Source organism: Chiloscyllium plagiosum, unplaced genomic scaffold (genome assembly GCF_037043375.1).
Source record: "Chiloscyllium plagiosum isolate Xiang-an unplaced genomic scaffold, Cpla_swu_hap1 HiC_scaffold_45, whole genome shotgun sequence".
In the NCBI taxonomy this organism is placed as follows: Eukaryota; Metazoa; Chordata; class Chondrichthyes; order Orectolobiformes; family Hemiscylliidae; genus Chiloscyllium; species Chiloscyllium plagiosum.
Genome location: NW_028270183.1, coordinates 33,530,663 through 33,549,257, shown reverse-complemented (window position 1 = coordinate 33,549,257; position 18,595 = coordinate 33,530,663).

Below are 18,595 nucleotides of genomic sequence, written 5' to 3'. Positions count from 1 at the left end.
GTGGACAGGAAGAACCTTTTTCCAAGTATGGTGACGGCAAGGACGAGGGGGCATAGTTATAGGACAAGTGTCAGAGGTAGTTTCTTTACTCAGAGAGTAGTAAGGGTATGGAATGCTTTGCCTGCAACGGTAGTAGATTCACCAACTTTAAGTTCATTTAAGTTGTCTTTGGACAAGCATATGGACGTACATGGAATAGAGTAGGTTAGATGGGCTTCAGATTGGTATGACAGATCGATGCAACATCGAAAGCCAAAGGGCCTGTATTTCGCTGTAACGTTCTATGATCTATATATATATATATATATATATATAGAGAGAGAGAGAGAGAGAGAGAGAAAGAGAGAGAGAGAGAGAGAGAGAGCACTGGTGGGGAGTTTAATCTGAGACTCACCACACTATCAGCGAGGGATGAGATTGAGAAGGCAGAGCCATCCTGATAACCTCAGCTAGAGCAGGAAATAAACCGATGCTGTTAGTCTCATTCTGCACAGTAAATCAGCCGACGAACCAAGGAACCTGTCAACCACTCCCCTTGACTGAGAGGTGGTCACCCTCAGGTTGTACCAGACACCAGTTACATCTCTCTGGTGAGAGATCAATTCTGTGCTCCTGTGGGAGTGTAGTGACTTTACATTCCCAAAAGTATTATCGTGGTCTCACCATTATATACTTATCCAAGCTATCAGAAACCATAATATCAACAAAGGAAAGAGAAACATGTCATATTATCTTCATCACCTCTGTGATCTTTCTTGTGACTAACAGATCTACACATTTCAATTTGATGAAACTCACAAGGAAAGGATAATGTTTAATGAAATGAAGAGGTGCATATCATAACATTTGTCACCATCTTGGAAGTTCCTGGAGAGGTTTCCAACAAACGGTGTGGCATTAAACTCTCCAGATGAAACTGGTATACCAGCAATACATAGCAATATTCCAAAATGTCCCCACTACACTGAATAGATGGAAGGCCACACAAACGAAATCAATTTATCATGTTCTGTCTCTGGCACCATCATCAAATCATGAATGAATTTCTTGCCTATTTCTTCTTAAGAACGATTCATAGATGATTATAAAGTGACAGACTTCAGCAATCTGCAAAATGTCCATCTAAAAGAAAACAATATGTGAAGGCAATTGTGCGCATGCAACAACACATTTGTCACCGCAGTAGCTCAGAGCAAATTCAGATCTGCATTCGAGAAAATGGTTAAGCATCCATGAATGTTGTTAACTAGATTAAAATAAAGTAAATTAATGAGAAAACAAAAAAGGAGTCTACCTGCTCAAAATTATTAACTTCATTTGGGGAAATTGCGTTTTGGTGAAGTGAATTATAGATTTCAGCTCACTTTTGAGCCCGTAAACTGAAGCTTATTATCTCGAGGCTAAATAGTGCAACAGTGCAGGGATAGACATTAGGAAAGAAATGTTTTCATTATTGCATGACCTGACCTGAATAAACTGTCAGGGAAGGCGATAGCTTACTGGTATTATCGTTCGACTATTAAACCAGAGACTCAGAAAATGATCTGGGGACACAACTTTGAATCCTGCGGCAGATGGTGGAATTTGAATTCAATAAATCTAGAAGTAAGGACCTAATAGTGATAATGAAACCATTGTGGATTGTCAGAAAAATACATCAACTTCCTCAGTGTCCTTCAGGGAATTAAATCTGCTATCTTCATCTTGATTGGCCTCCACGTGACAGTTAATCCATAAACTCAGCTAATGTCCTGGCACCCAGGTTCGAATCTCACCATGGCAAATAGCGGACTTTTGAAATCAATAACTTTAAAAACATCTGAAATTAAGAATCTGCTAATGCCATTGTTTCCATTGTAGATTGTCAGAAAAGACCATATGCTTCAGGGAAGACAATCTACTATCTCCACCTGGTTTGGCCTATGTGTGACTTCAGATCCATAGCAATATGGTTGACTCTCAATTGCACTCTCAAAATAACCTAACAAGCCATTCAGATGTACCATTCGCTACAAAATCTCAAACAAATGAAACTGGATGGATCAGCAAACATCACACTCGGCACCGGAAAAGGAAATGGCAGAAACAGCCTTGTGGGACTTTCAAAAGTCGACTCACTAAGATCTGGGCGCTAGTGCCAAAATTAGGAGAGCTGCCTCACAGACTAGATAAGTAACAGGCTGACGTAGTCATGCTCATGCAATCATACCTCACAGGCAATGACACTGACACCACAATCACATTCCTGGATGTGCCTTGTCCCAGCCGCAGGATAGACTCAGTAGAGGTGGGAGTACAGTGGTACAAAGGCGAAGGGAGTTTCTCTGCGATTCCTGAACATTGACACTTGATCTTGTGAAGACTTATGGCTTCAGGTTAAACATGGGCAAGGAAACCTCCTGCTGATTACCACGTATCATCTTCCCACAGCTGATGAACCAGTACTCTTCCGTGTTGAACAACATGATGAGGAAACAATGAGGACTGTAAAAACACCAAATATTCTCTGGGTGGGGGATTTTAATGATCACCCCCAAGAGTGGCTCGGCAGCAGGACTACTGATCGAGCTGGTCGGGTCCTAAAGGACATTGCTGCTAGACTGGGTCTGCCGCAGGTGGTGAGGGAACCAACAAGAGGGAAAAATATACCTGATCTCATCCTTACCAATCTGTCAGCTGCAAATACATCTGTCCATGACTGTATTGGTATGAGTGGGCTTGGTAGAGCTTCTTTGGAGTCCAAGGGCCGCCCTTCATATTGTGCTCAATGGGACAGACTTTGAACAATTCGAGCAACTGAAGACTGGGCATCCATGAGGCGCTGTGGGACACCAACAGCAGGAGACTTGTACTTACACAAAGTGTAACATCATGGCCCGGCATATCCCCCACAAAGCCATCACCATCAAACCAGGGAATCATCACTGGTTCAATGGAGAGTACTGGAGGGCATGCCAGGAACAGCACCAGGCATACCTGAAAATGAGGTGCCAAGCTGGCGAAGCCACCAAGTAAGGCTAGTTGCATAGCAAACAATATAAACAGCAAGTTTTAGACAGAGCTAAGCGATGCCACAATCAATAGATCAGATCCAAGCTCGGCAGTTTTGCCACATTCTGTCGTGACCGGTAGCGAATGATTAAATAGCGCACTGGAGGAGGAGACTCCACAAATATCCCCATCCTCATTGATAGAAGAGCCTAGCACCTCAGTGTAAAAGATAAGGCTGTAGCTTTCACAGCAATCTTCAGCCAGAAGTGCCGAGTGGATGATCCATCTCAGCCTCCGCCAGTGATTACCAGCATTACAGATACCAGACTTCAGTCAATTCGATTCACTCCACGAGATATTAGGGAAACGTTGGAAACACTGGACACTGCAAAGGCTATGAGAACATTCGGGCAGTAGTATTGAAGAGTTGTGTTCCAAACCTTTTTGCTCATCTAGCCAAGCTGTTCCAGACCAGTTACAATGCATGCATCTTCCGAATATTGTGGAAGATTGCCCAGGTACGACCTGCAAACAAAAAACAGACAAATCCAACCCGGCCAATTCCCAAACCCACCAGTCCACTGCCGATCATCACTATTGTTAATGACACCTTCCATCACATTACTATCAAGCAGCACCTACTCAGTGATGCCCAGCTTGGGTTCCACCAGGGCCTCTCAGCTCCTGATGTCATCGCCACCTTGGCCCAAACAAGGAGAAAAAGAGCTGAATTCCAGAGGTGACATGAGAGTGCCAGCCCTTGACATCAAGGCCGCAATTGATTAAAAGTGGCATCAAGGAGCCTGCCTAAAACTGGCATTAGCGGTAACAAGGGGCAACCTCTCAGGTGGTTGGAGTCATACCTGACACACAGAAAGATGGTGAGAATTGTGGGAAGTCAGCCATCTGAGCTCCAGCGCATCTCTGCAGGATTTCCTCAGGGAAATGACCGAGGCCCAACCATTTTCAGTTGCGTTGTCAATCATCTTCCCTGCATCATAAGGTCAGGAGTGGGGATGTTCCCTGATGATTGAACAATGTTCAGTGCCATTCGCCACTCCTCAGGCACTAAAGCAGTCCATGTCTAAATGCACAAAGATCTGGATGATATCCAGGCTTGGGCTGATAAGTGGGAAATAACATTCATGCTACACAAATTCAAGGTTATGACCGTCTCCAATAAGTTAAAATGGAAACACCTTGACATTCAATGGTGTTATCATCACTGAGTCCCTCACTATCAGCATCCTGGAGTTATCATTGATCAGAATCTCAACTGGACTGAACACACAAATGCATTGCAATGGCTACACGATCAGGTGAGAGGCTAGGAATATTGTGGTGAGTAACTCACCTCCTGACTCCCCAAAGCCTGTCCACCATCTACAATGCCCAAGTCAGGAGTGTGATGGAATCACTGAGTCTATCATTATCAGCATCCTGGAGTTATCAATGATCAGAATCTCAACTGGACTGAACACACAAATGTCATGAAACATCTACAAGATCAGGTTAGAGGCTTGCAGTACTGTGATGACTAAGTCACCACCTGACTCCCCAAAGCCTGTCCCACCATCTATAATGCACAGGGCAGGAGTATGATGGAATACTCCCCACTTGCCTGGCTGGGTGCAGCCCCAACAACACTCAAGAAGCTTAATACCATCCAGGACAAAGCAGACCCCTCTTGATTGGCAACAAATCCACAAGCATCCATCCCTACATAACTGATGCTCATTAGCAATAGTGTGTACTATCTAAAAGATGCAGAACTTCACCACCGATCCTCAGACAGCACCTTCCAAAACTATCATCACTTCTGTTTGGAAGGACAAGGGCAGCAGATATATGGGAACACCACCAACTTCAAGATCCCCTTCAAGCCTCTCCCCATTCTGACTTGGCAATATATTGCCGTCCCTTCACCGTGACTTGATCCAAATCCTGAAATTCCCTCAGTAAATGGCACTGTGGGACAACCGAAAGCAGGTGGACTGCAGCTGTTCAAGAAGACATCTGAGCACGACCTTCTCTTAGGCAACTAGGAAAGGGCAATGAATGCTGACCAGCCAGCAAAGCCCACATCCCAAATGAATTGAAACATATCAGCAAGAGGGAAGTTAGTGAAAGGAGGGGTCCACTCAAATGAAAATGCAGGGAGTTTATGTGTGGAGTTGAATTGGATGAAATCCTGAACAGACCCTTTGCATTGTATTCACAAAAATAAGTACATGGTGAATGGTGAATATAGAAAGGGATATGTGTCCAGAGCGTTTCTAATTACAATATGGAGGAGGTACTGGACACTTTGATAAATATTAAAGTGTACACGTGCGCAGGACCTGAAGAGATCAATCCCAGAATACTGAGGGAGGAGCGGGAATAAAATGCTGAGCCGTTGTCTGTGTTCTTCAAATCTTCTTTCGTCACAGGAGACATTTCGGAGAACTGTGGAATCTCCAACATTGTTCACTCGTTGAAGCAAGGTAACAGGATTTGTTAGGAAATTACAGGCCAGTGAGCGTCAGTGGGAGGGAAATTATCAGAGAAACTTATTCGAGGTAGGATTGATTCTCATTTGGTAAAATATGGAATTACTAGCAATAGGCAGTATGATTGTGTGCAGGGAGGTCATGTCTCACAAATACGACTGAGTTTTTTGAAGGGAGTGACAAAGATTCTTGATTAGGGCATGGAGCTGGATGTTATCCAAATGGACCCAAGCAAAGTCTTGGACAAGGTCCATCATGGCTGGCTGATACAGAAGGTGAAGTCAAGTGGGATCTGTCGTGAGGTGGTAAAGTGGATATCGAACTAATTTGGTGACTGAAGACAGACGACTGTTGAATGGATTTTTTTGCCTTCAAACCTTTGACCAGTTGTGTTCCACAGTGATCAACACTGTATCTCCTGGTGTTTATGAAAATATATAAATGCTCTGGAGATAGAGAGTAGGTATTCTGATTAGAAATCTTCGAGACCACACATAATTCAGAGAGCTGCGGAAAGTGAGGACAATTGCCAGATGATATTTCAGGACATGGATAGGCTGCGGACTTGGAGACAAAAAACGGCAGATGCAATTTAATCTGGACAGTTCAGAGGTGATACATTTTTGAAGGACTCATGCAGGAGATATGTAAACAGTAAATGGAAGAATTCTTCATAACATCAATTTCTGCTGGGGATTCCGAGGCTGACATGTCGACAGGCTCCTGAAAGTGAAAACCCAAGTGAACAAGGCAGTCAAGAATTTTCATGGCATGCTTGCCTTCATCGATTGGGGCATTTATATAAAAGTTGGCAAATAATATTGCAGCTTCATAGAACATTAATTTAGCCACATTTCGAATATTATGTACAGTGCTAGTTGCCACGCCACTCGTGAATGTGGATGCTTTGGGGAGAGTAGAGAGACAGTTTAACAGGATGTAATCTGGTTGGGAGGGGATGAGCTTTAAGGAGAGAGTGGACAAACTTGGTTTGGTTTCCCTTGAAGGTCTGAGGCTGGTCACGTGAGATTCGAGCTGAGTAGAATGCTCACAGAGGTATTGCGTGCCGAACTCTGGAGCAGTATTTCCCTTCTGCCAGAGCGACCAGGCTCACCCAACTGCTGTGCTGGCTTGTTGTTTAGTACAGACACAAAACCAGGAAGATTGATATCATTGTCCACGGTTAGTCAAGGGCCCCAGTACAGTGAGCCAAGGGGAGTCTCCGATATCAGTTCAGGACACATTCAGTCAGTCGCACATGGTTGTTTAGGTCAGGATCATTTCCCTGTTATGGGGAGTATTTGAATATTGAGGAGTTCACTACCCCTCTTGGACCTTATGCCTAATTGTGGAGATTCCTTCTGGAATAAGAGACCGACTAAGAACGTGTGAATGGTAGTGAAGTGATTGCCACAGCTGTTAGTGTTGGTACAGCTAGGGGAAAGATGGCAAGGAGTCCGGAGCAAGTGAATAGGCAGCACATGCACAAGGGAGGGAAAAGGGCAGAGAAGAGGTTGGGAGAATGTGAGAAGATGCTGCATTCACTGGTGAGAGTGGGAGGTAAGGGAGAATGTGCGAAGATGATGCATTCTGTGGTGAGAGCGGCTGGTTAGGGACAATGTGAGAAGGTGCTGCATTCATTGGTGAGAGCGGCTGGTTGGAGAGAACGTGAGAAGATGCTGCATTTAGTGGTTAGAGTGGGAGGTTAGGGAGAATGTGAGAAGATGCTGCATTCACTGGGGTGAGAATCGGAGTTTCGGGAGAACGTGAGAAGATGCTGCACTCACTGGGGTGAGAGTGGGAAGTTAGGGAGAACGTGAGAAGATGCTGCATTCACTGGGGTGAGAGTGGGAAGTTAGGGAGAATGTGAGAAGATGCTGCATTCTGTGGCGAGTGGGAGGTCAGGGAGAACGTGAGAAGATGCTGCATTCCATTGTGAGAGTGGGAGAACATGAGTCCTAGTGGGAGGTTAGAGCAGCAGCAGAGAGAGTGAATGTGAGATCACAGAGTGCAGATACTGGCTCTTTCACTGGTGGAGTGGTGAAGGTCACTGCCATCCTTCCTACACTGCCAGGTGTTCATTGAGAAGACAAGATCTTCACCAATTCAGGGGTCAACCTCGGGCACACCTCAGCACAATGGTTAAGTTGTTAGGACTGCTGCCTCACAGCGCCAAGGACTCAGCTTCAAATTCAGCCGTGGGCGTCTGTGTGTGTGGAGTTTGTACGTTCGACCTGTGTCTTTGTGGGTGTCTGCTGGGTGCTCCGGTTTCCTCCCAAAGTCCAGAGAGGTGCAGATTTTGTTGATTGTCCAGTGTTCAAGGATGCTGAAGTTAAATGTATTAGCTATGGAAAATGCACAGCTATAGGGATAGGATGAGGGGATGTAAAGAACATAGAAAAACATATCTGGCAGAGATGCTATTTGTGAGTTGGTGTGGACTATCTGGACTGAATGTCCTGTTTCCACGCAGTCGGATTCTGGGAAAGCCGACAGTGTCTGGAGTCATGACCTCCCCTGACAGTTCTGAAGGAAGTTGAAACTTTATTGCTGGAACAGCACAGCAGGTCAGGCAGCATCCAGGGAACAGGAGATTCGACGTTTCGGGCACAGGCCCTTCTTCAGGAATGAGCAGAGAGTGTTCAGCAGGAGAAGATAAAAGGTAGGGAGGAGGGACTTGGAGGAGGGGCTTTGGAAATGTGATAGGTGGAAAGAGGTCAAGGTGAGGGTGATAGGTCGGAGTAGGATGGAGGCGGAGAGGTCAAGAAGAAGACTGCAGGTCAGGAAGGCGGTGCCGGGCTGGAGGGATTCGGCTGAGACAAGGTGGGGGGAGGGGGGATGAAGAAACTGGTGAAGTCCAAGTTCATCCCCTGTAGTTGGAGAGTTCCCAGTCGGAAGATAAGACGCTCCTCCTCCGACCGTCGCGTTGTTGTGGTTTGGCGGTGGATGAGTCCAATGAACTGCATATCCTCGGTGGAGTGGGAGGGGGAGTTGAAATGCTGTGCTACAGGGTGTTTGGGTTGGTTCATCCGGGTGGCCCAGAGGTGCTCTCTGAATCGCTCCGCAAGTAGGCGGCCTGTCTCCCCAATATAGAGGAGGCCACACCGGCTGCAGCGGATGCAGTAGATGATGTGGGTGGAGGTGCAGGTGAATCTGTGGCGGATATGGAAGTTTCCTTTGGGGCCTTGGAGAGAAGTGAGGGGGGAGGTGTGGGCGCAAGTGTTGCACCTCCTGCGGTTGCAAAGGAAGGTGCCGGGAGTGGAGGTTGGGTCGGTGTGGGTGTGTGGATCTGACAAGGGAGTCGCGGAGGGAGTGGTCTCTACGGAAAGCTGATAGGGGAGGGTAGGGAAATATATCCTTGGTGCTGGGGTCTGTTTGGAGGTGGCGGAAGTGACGGGGGATGATGCGCTGTACATGGAGATTGGTGGGGTGGTAGGTGAGGACCAGTGGGGTTCTGTCCTGGTGGCGGTTGGCGGGGCGGGGCTCAAGGGCGGAGGAGCGGGAAGTGGAGGAGATGCGGTGGAGGGCACCGTCGACCACGTCGGGGGGGAAATTGCGGTCCTTGAAGAAGGAGGCCATCTGTGTTGTACGTATTTTGAACTGGTCCTCCTGGGAGCAGATGCGGCGGAGACAAAGGAATTGGGAGAATGGGATGGCGTTTTTACAGGGGGCAGGATGGGAGGAGGTGTAGTCCAGGTAGCTGTGGGAGTCGGTTGGTTTGTAGTAGATGTCCGTGTTGATTCGGTCGCCTGAGATAGAAACAGAAAGGTCTAGGAAGGGGAGGGAGGAGTCCGAGACTGTCCAGGTGAATTTGAGGTCGGGGTGGAAGGTGTTAGTGTAGTGGATGAACTGTTCAACCTCCTCGTGGGAGCACGAGGTAGCGCCGATACAGTCATCAATGTAGCGAAGGAAAAGATGGGGGGTGGGGCCAGTGTAGTTGCGGAAGATGGATTGTTCCACATACCCTACGAAGAGGCAGGCATAGCTGGGGCCCATGCGGGTGCCCATGGCTACTCCTTTTGTTTGGAGAAAGTGGGAGGATTGGAAAGAAAAGTTGTTCAGGGTGAGGACCACTTCGGTCAGTCGAAGGAGGGTGTCGGTGGAAGGGTACTGGGTGGTACGGCGGGAAAGGAAGAAGCGGAGTGCTTTGAGTCCTTCGTGATGGGGGATGGAGGTGTACAGGGACTGGATGTCCATGGTGAAGATGAGGCGTTGGGGACCGGGGAAGCGGAAATCCTGGAAGAGGTGGAGGGCGTGGGTGGTGTCACGAACGTAGGTGGGGACTTCTTGGACTAATGGGGACAGGACCGTGTCGAGGTATGCCGAGATGAGTTCGGTTGGGCAGGAGCAGGCTGAGACGATGGGTCGTCCGCGGCAGTCAGGTTTGTGGATTTTGGGCAGGAGGTAGAAACGGGCGGTGCGGGGTTGTGGGACTATGAGGTTGGAGGCGGTGGATGGGAGGTCACTTGAGGTGATGAGGTTATGGATGGTCTGGGAGATGATGGTTTGGTGGTGCGGGATGGGGTCATGGTCAAGGGGATGGTAGGAGGAGGTATCTGCGAGCTGGCGTTTGGCCTCAGCGGTGTAAAGGTCAGTGCGCCAAACTACTACTGCGCCTCCCTTGTCAGCTGGTTTGATGGTGAGGTTGGGGTTGGAACGGAGGGAGTGTAGGGCTGCGCGTTCCGAGGGTGAGAGGTTTGAGTGGGTGGGAGGGGTGTGGGAGTTCAGGTAGCGGTTAATATCGCGGCGGCAGTTTGCTATGAAGAGGTCGAGGGCAGGTAGGAGGCCAGCACGGGGTGTCCAGGTGGACGGGGTGTGTTGGAGGTGGGAGAAGGGGTCGTCAGAGGGTGGGCGAGAGTCTTGATTGAAGAAGAAGGCACGGAGGCGAAGGCGGCGGAAGAATTGTTCGATGTGACTCCGTGTATTGAATTCATTGACCGGAGAACGTGTGGGAATGAATGTGAGACCTCTGCTGAGGACTGGTCTTTCATCCTCAGAGAGGGGCAAGTCTGGAGGGATGGTGAACACACGGCAGGGCGGGGAGCTAGGACCTGGTGTGGGACTGGAGCTGGATGTGGGAGCGGGGTTAGGCCTGGGGGCGGGGACAGAGGTCGGCGTGGCGGCGGAGTTGGACATGGTGATGGAGACCGGCGGGGGGGCGGGGTTAGGCGCGGTGACGGAACTCGGCCGGGGGGCGGAGTTAGGCGCGGTGACGGAACGATTCTTCCGCCGCCTTCGCCTCCGTGCCTACTTCTTCAATCAAGACTCTCGCCCACCCTCTGACGACCCCTTCTCCCGCCTCCAACACACCCCATCCACCTGGACACCCCGTGCTGGCCTCCTACCTGCCCTCGACCTCTTCATAGCAAACTGCCGCCGCGATATTAACCGCTACCTGAACTCCCCCACCCCTCCCACCCACTCCAACCTCTCACCCTCGGAACGCGCAGCCCTCCACTCCCTCCGTTCCAACCCCAACCTCACCATCAAACCAGCTGACAAGGGAGGCGCAGTAGTAGTTTGGCGCACTGACCTTTACACCGCTGAGGCCAAACGCCAGCTCGCAGATACCTCCTCCTACCATCCCCTTGACCATGACCCCACCCCCCACCACCAAACCATCATCTCCCAGACCATCCATAACCTCATCACCTCAGGGGACCTCCCATCCACCGCCTCCAACCTCATAGTCCCACAACCCCGCACCGCCCGTTTCTACCTCCTGCCCAAAATCCACAAACCTGACTGCCCCGGACGACCCATCGTCTCAGCCTGCTCCTGCCCAACCGAACTCATCTCGGCATACCTCGACAGGGTCCTGTCCCCATTAGTCCAAGAACTCCCCACCTACGTTCGTGACACCACCCACGCCCTCCACCTCCTCCAGGATTTCCGCTTCCCCGGTCCCCAACGCCTCATCTTCACCATGGACATCCAGTCCCTGTACACCTCCATCCCCCATCACGAAGGACTCAAAGCACTCCGCTTCTTCCTTTCCCGCCGTACCACCCAGTACCCTTCCACCGACACCCTCCTTCGACTGACCGAAGTGGTCCTCACCCTGAACAACTTTTCTTTCCAATCCTCCCACTTTCTCCAAACAAAAGGAGTAGCCATGGGCACCCGCATGGGCCCCAGCTATGCCTGCCTCTTCGTAGGGTATGTGGAACAATCCATCTTCCGCAACTACACTGGCCCCACCCCCCATCTTTTCCTTCGCTACATTGATGACTGTATCGGCGCTACCTCGTGCTCCCACGAGGAGGTTGAACAGTTCATCCACTACACTAACACCTTCCACCCCGACCTCAAATTCACCTGGACAGTCTCGGACTCCTCCCTCCCCTTCCTAGACCTTTCTGTTTCTATCTCAGGCGACCGAATCAACACGGACATCTACTACAAACCAACCGACTCCCACAGCTACCTGGACTACACCTCCTCCCATCCTGCCCCCTGTAAAAACGCCATCCCATTCTCCCAATTCCTTTGTCTCCGCCGCATCTGCTCCCAGGAGGACCAGTTCAAAATACGTACAACACAGATGGCCTCCTTCTTCAAGGACCGCAATTTCCCCCCCGACGTGGTCGACGGTGCCCTCCACCGCATCTCCTCCACTTCCCGCTCCTCTGCCCTTGAGCCCCGCCCCGCCAACCGCCACCAGGACAGAACCCCACTGGTCCTCACCTACCACCCCACCAATCTCCATGTACAGCGCATCATCCGCCGTCACTTCCGCCACCTCCAAACAGACCCCAGCACCAAGGATATATTTCCCTCCCCTCCCCTATCAGCTTTCCGTAGAGACCACTCCCTCCGCGACTCCCTTGTCAGATCCACACCCCCCACCGACCCAACCTCCACTCCCGGCACCTTCCCTTGCAACCGCAGGAGGTGCAACACTTGCGCCCACACCTCCCCCCTCACTTCTCTCCAAGGCCCCAAAGGAAACTTCCATATCCGCCACAGATTCACCTGCACCTCCACCCACATCATCTACTGCATCCGCTGCAGCCGGTGTGGCCTCCTCTATATTGGGGAGACAGGCCGCCTACTTGCGGAGCGATTCAGAGAGCACCTCTGGGCCATCCGGACGAACCAACCCAACCAACCTGTAGCACAGCATTTCAACTCCCCCTCCCACTCAACCGAGGATATGCAGGTCATTGGACTCATCCACCGCCAAACCACAACAACGCGACGGTCGGAGGAGGAGCGTCTTATCTTCCGACTGGGAACCCTCCAACCGCAGGGGATGAACTTGGACTTCACCAGTTTCTTCATCCCCCCTCCCCCCACCTTGGCTCAGCCGGATCCCTCCAGCCCGGCACCGCCTTCCTGACCTGCAGTCTTCTTCTTGACCTCTCCGCCTCCATCCTACTCCGACCTATCACCCTCACCTTGACCTCTTTCCACCTATCACATTTCCAACGCCCCTCCTCCAAGTCCCTCCTCCCTACCTTTTATCTTCTCCTGCTGAACACTCTCTGCTCATTCCTGAAGAAGGGCCTATGCCCGAAACGTCGAATCTCCTGTTCCCTGGATGCTGCCTGACCTGCTGTGCTGTTCCAGCAATAAAGTTTCAACTTTGATCTCCAGCATCTGCAGACCTCACTTTCTCCTCGAGTGTGGAATCAAACCCAACTCCCCGGTGATCTGAGGCAGCAGTGTTCACCACTGTTCCCTCTTTCGATTAAAGTTTACATTCCATAGAATCTCGACACTGTGAAAGTAGTCCATTCGGCCTATCAAGTTCATGCTGATCCGCCGAAGAACATCTCACCCTCCCCATTGAATACCTCTGGTTTCATCCCTAAACATGGAGCTTCAGTCTGCAGTCCTGAACAGTGCGGAAGATGTTTTACTCATCACTCCCTTAATGGCTGCAGGCAGAATGTGCAATATTGAGCAGTGCATTCAAACGTAGCTACACTCCCTACATCCAACGGTACAATACTGTGCAGAGAAAGACACGTATTAGAGCTGAGACATATTACAACGTATTGTACTCAGTGACAGGAACAGCTGCAGTCAAGAGCTGAGAATTAGCACGGACTGAATAACAAATACAAAGAGAAGAACTCGAAGCAGTTTCTCCAGTCTTTGTAAACCGACTGTGCTGAATTTTCTCTTTACTGTGGCTTTCCGCTTCCTGGGTTCAATATGAAAATCGCTGTTTGGCATTCAAAACCATGCAACTAAGGGAAAAGAGTGCATAACCTGAACAGATGGAGTGTCCAGTATTTATTAATGTATTCGGCCTCAGGTTATGGGTGTTGCTGGTTGGGCAAACACTGAGAATCCATCTCTACTTGCCCTTGAGAATGGAGTGGTGAATATCACCTTGGACCACTGGAGCCCTTGTGGTGTATGTACCTCCACGATGTTGTTAGGAAATCCAGAATTTCAGCCCAGCTGCAGTGAAGGGGCAGTGAAATAGTTCCCAATCAGGAGAGTTAGTGCCTTTGAGGGGAATGTGTAGGTACTGGTGCCCCCGAGTATCTGCTGCCCTTGTCCTAAAAGATAGTAGAGACTCCCAGTTTGGAAGGTGGTTTCGAAGCAGCCTTGGTGAACTGTTACAATGCATTTTGTCGATGGTGCACATCATGATGGTGGTGGTGAATGGTGAAGGATTTTGGTGGGGTGCCAATCAAACCTGTACTGTGTCAAGCTTCTCCAAGCGTATTCACATATTCCAAAATTCACATACTCATCCAGCGCCAATAACGTATCTGTGAATCTATCTACCTCGACCTCAATGACCCAGACCTCCATCGGCTTCTGAAGCAGAGAGTTCCAAAATCACACAAACTTCGGAGAGGGAAGAAATTCCCTCATCTCTGTCTAAAAAGGATGATAATATTTTTAAAAGAGCGTCCCATAGTTCTGGGTTAAAAATCACACAACACCAGGTTATAGTCCAATAGGTATATTTGGAAGCACTAGTTTTCATAGCGCTGCTCCTTCATCAGGTAGCTGTGGGACAGGATAATAGTGCACAGAACTTATAGCAAAGATTACAGTGTCATGCAAATGAAATGATATACCAAACAAATCTAAATTGTTGTTAAGTCTGTCATCTTTTAGAATAGATTGCAGGTTTTGGTTCATTAATATGTAATCTCCAGAACTTCTTTTAAGTCGCATTCTCGAAATAACTTAAAGTTTTATATAAAACAGATGACATCTCAGCTCAGACAAAGTATTAAAGGTGTGTGGTTAGAACATGTCTGTATGCCAAACTTGAATGAGACTGCTTCTATTTCCAAAGTAAGATTTTATAAAATATTACAAGGATTAACTGTCTGAATTGACGGCCTGATGATTGTGTGCTTTTTGAGCAAAATAGAATGTATCTGCAAATATAATTCTGCACATGCAAATTCACTCCATAGACGTCTACGTGTGTGTGTGTACGGGCATGAGAGAGTGAGAGAGAAAATGTGAGTGTGAGGGTCTGCACGTGAGTGTGTGCATGTAAGTATGAGTGCGTCTGAGAGAGTGTGTTTGCATGTGCGCATGCTTCGTAAAGAGTGTGTGTGTGTCAATGTGATGGAGTATAAGCCTGTGGCAGGGTTTGTGCATGGTGTGAGAATGGAAAGTGTATGTGTATGCGTACGAGAGAGGGCAAGTATATGAGTGAGCTGAAAATGTGTTGCTGGAAAAGCGCAGCAGGTCAGGCAGCATCCAAGGAGCAGGAGAATCGACGTTTCAGGAATGAGGAAAGTGTGTCCAGCAGGTTAAGATAAACGGTAGGGAGGAGGGACTTGGGGGAGGGGCGTTGGAATTGTGATAGGTGGAAGAAGGTCATGGTGAGGGTGATAGGCCGGAGTGGGGGTGGGGGCAGAGAGGTCAGGAAGAAGATTGCAGGTTAGGAAGGCGGTGCTGAGTTCGAGGGATTTGACTGAGACAAGGTGGGGGGAGGGGAAATGAGGAAATTGGAGAAATCTGAGTTCATCCCTTGTGGTTGGAGGGTTCCTAGGCGGAAGATGAGGAGCTCTTCCTCCAACCATCGTGTTGCTATGGTCTGGCAATGGAGGAGTCCAAGGACCTGCATGTCCTTGGTGGAGTGGGAGGGGGAGTTGAAGTGTTGAGCCATGGGATGGTTGGGTTGGTTATTCCGGGTGTCCCAGAGGTGTTCTCTGAAATGTTCTGCAGGTAGGCGGCCTATGTCCCCAATATAGAGGAGGCCACATCGGGTGCAGCGGATGCAATAAATGATGTGTGTGGAGGTGAATTTGTGATGGATATGAAAGGATCCCTTGGGGCCTTGGTGGTTGGTGGGGTAGCAGGTCAGGACCAGTGGGGTTCTGTCCTGGTGTCGGTTGGAGGGGCGGGGCTCAAGGGCGGAGGAGCGGGAAGTGAAGGAGATGCGGTGGAGGACATCGTTGACCACGTCTGGGGGGAAATTGCGGTCTTTGAAGAAGGAGGCCATCTGGGTTGTTCGGTATTGGAACTGGTCCTCCTGGGAACCGATGTGGTGGAGACGAAGGAATTGGGAATACTTACTGTTCAACCTCCTCGTGGGAGTACAGTTCATCCACTTTACCAACACCTTCCACCCCGACCTCAAATTCATCTGGACCGTCTCAGACTCCTCCCTCCCCTTCCTAGACCTTTCCATATCTATCTGAGGCGACCGAATCAACACGGACATTTACTATAAACCGACCGACTCCCACAGCTACCTAGACTACACCTCCTCCCACCCTGCCCCGTGTAAAAATGCCATCCAATATTCCCAATTCCTTCGTCTCTGCTGCATCTGCTCCCAGGAGGACTAGTTCCAATACCGTACAACCCAGATGGCCTCCTTCTTCAAAGACTGCAATTTCCCCCTAGACATGGTCGACGATGCCCTCCACGGCATCTCCTCCACTTCCCGCTCCTCCACCCTTGAGCCCCGCCCCTCCAGCCGCCACCAGGACAGAACCCCACTGGTCCTCACCTACCACCCCACCAACCTCCATATACAGCGTATCATCCGCCGTCATTTCTGCCACCTCCAAACGAACCCCACTACCAGGGATATATTTCTCTCCCCTTCCCTATCAGCGTTCCGAAAAGACCACTCCATCCGTGACTCCCTCGTCAGGTCCACACCCCCCACCAACCCAACCTCCACTCCCGGCACCTTCCCCTGCAACAGCAAGAAGTGCAAAACTTGCGCCCACACCTCTCCCCTTACTTCCCTCCAAGGCCCCAAGGGATCCTTCCATATCCGCCACAAATTCACCTGCACCGCCACACACATCATTTATTGCATCCGCTGCACCCGATGTGGCCTCCTCTATATTGGGGAGACAGGCCGCCTACTTGCGGAACGTTTCAGAGAACACCTCTGGGACACCCGTGGCTCAACACTTCAACTCCCCTCCCACTCCACCAAGGACATGCAGGTCCTTGGCCTCCTCCATCGCCAGACCATAGCAACACGACGGTTGGAGGAAAAGCACCTCATCTTCCGCATATGAACCCTCCAACCACAAGGGATGAACTCAGATTTCTCTAGTTTCCTCATTTCCCCTCCCCCCACCTTGTCTCAGTCAAATCCCTTGAACTCAGCACCGCCTTCCTAACCTGCAATCTTCTTCCTGACCTCTCCGCCCCCACCCCCACTCCGGCCTATCACCGTCACCTTGACCTCCTTCCACCTATCGCATTTCCAACGCCCCTCCCCCAAGTACCTCCTCCCTACCTTTTATCTTAGCTGCTGGACACACTTTCCTCATTCCTGAAGAAGGGCTTCTGCCCGAAACGTCGATTGTCCTGCTCCTTGGATGCTGCCTGACCTGCTGCGCTTTTCCAGCAACACATTTTCTGCTCTGATCTCCAGCATCTGCAGTCCTCACTTTCTCCTCCACGTATATGAGGGAGGGTCTGTGAGAGTGTGTGAGTATGTAAGAGTGTGTGTGTTACTGAGAGAGTGTACAGTGTAGTCGTGGGGTCAGCTGTAATTTGACATGAACACAATATCTCAGTTGAGGCTATCCTTCTGGGTGCCCCGTCATCCTGGACTGACCCACGAGAGGAAACATTCTTTCCATGTCCACCTTTCCAAGACCATTCAGGGTCTTAGTCACTTCAATCAGTTCACCCCTCACTTTTCTCAGCTCTAATGAAAACAAGCTGAGACAATCAAACTTCTGCTTCTACCAAGCAGCAATCGAAAAATCCTGCGCTGAACCACCCCCAATGTTTTGATATCCTTCCTTAACGAACGAGACCTAAACTGTTGTGGTGATGGAGATACGCTCCTGCAAGAAAGTGGAAAGTCTTCCACTGTCCTACTTACTTGTGCCTTGTAGACAAACTTTGAGGAGTCAAGAGATGAGTTATTCACTGTAGAATCCCGAGCTTCCAACCTGCTCTTGTAGCCACAGTCTTTAGACAGTTGGTCGTGTTCGGTTTCTAGTCAATGGTAACTGCCAGGGTGAGGGATAGTGAGGGATTCAGTGATGGAAATGCCTTTGAATGTCAAGGAGCAATAATTAGATTCTCTCTCGTTGGAGATTGCCATTACATGCCACTTGTATGGTGCAAATATGACTTACCAGTTATTAGCTCAAACCAAATGATGGCATTTGGAAATAGCTTCAGTACTTCAGAAGACACAAATGGTATGGAACATGATGCACTCATTGATGAAGCAACTGAAAATGCTTGGGCCTAGGACAGTACTATGAGGAGCTCCTTTGGTGATTATTTTATATTGATGTCCAAGAGCTGAGAGAATTCACCTCTATTAAACACAGCTACCTTTCTTTGTGATATACATACATGCACACACATATCAAACTAAAACCAGTGGAGAGATTCCCCCGGTTCCTATTGCCTCCAATTTTGCCAGGGCTCATTCCCATACTTGGTCAAATCCTGCCTTGATGTCAGGGCCAGTCTCCCGACCACCCCTCTTTCAGTTCTTTTGTCCTCTGCTGATAAAGTCAGGAACTGACTGGGCCTGGCAGAGCCCGAACTGAGTGTAAGTGAGCACTTTATTCTTTAGCAAGTACTACTGTTGACTGAAACTTCCATGCTGGTGATACAAAATGAATGGATTGATTGGGCAGTAACTGTCTGGGCTGGATTTGTTTTGGCTTTGTGCACATGGC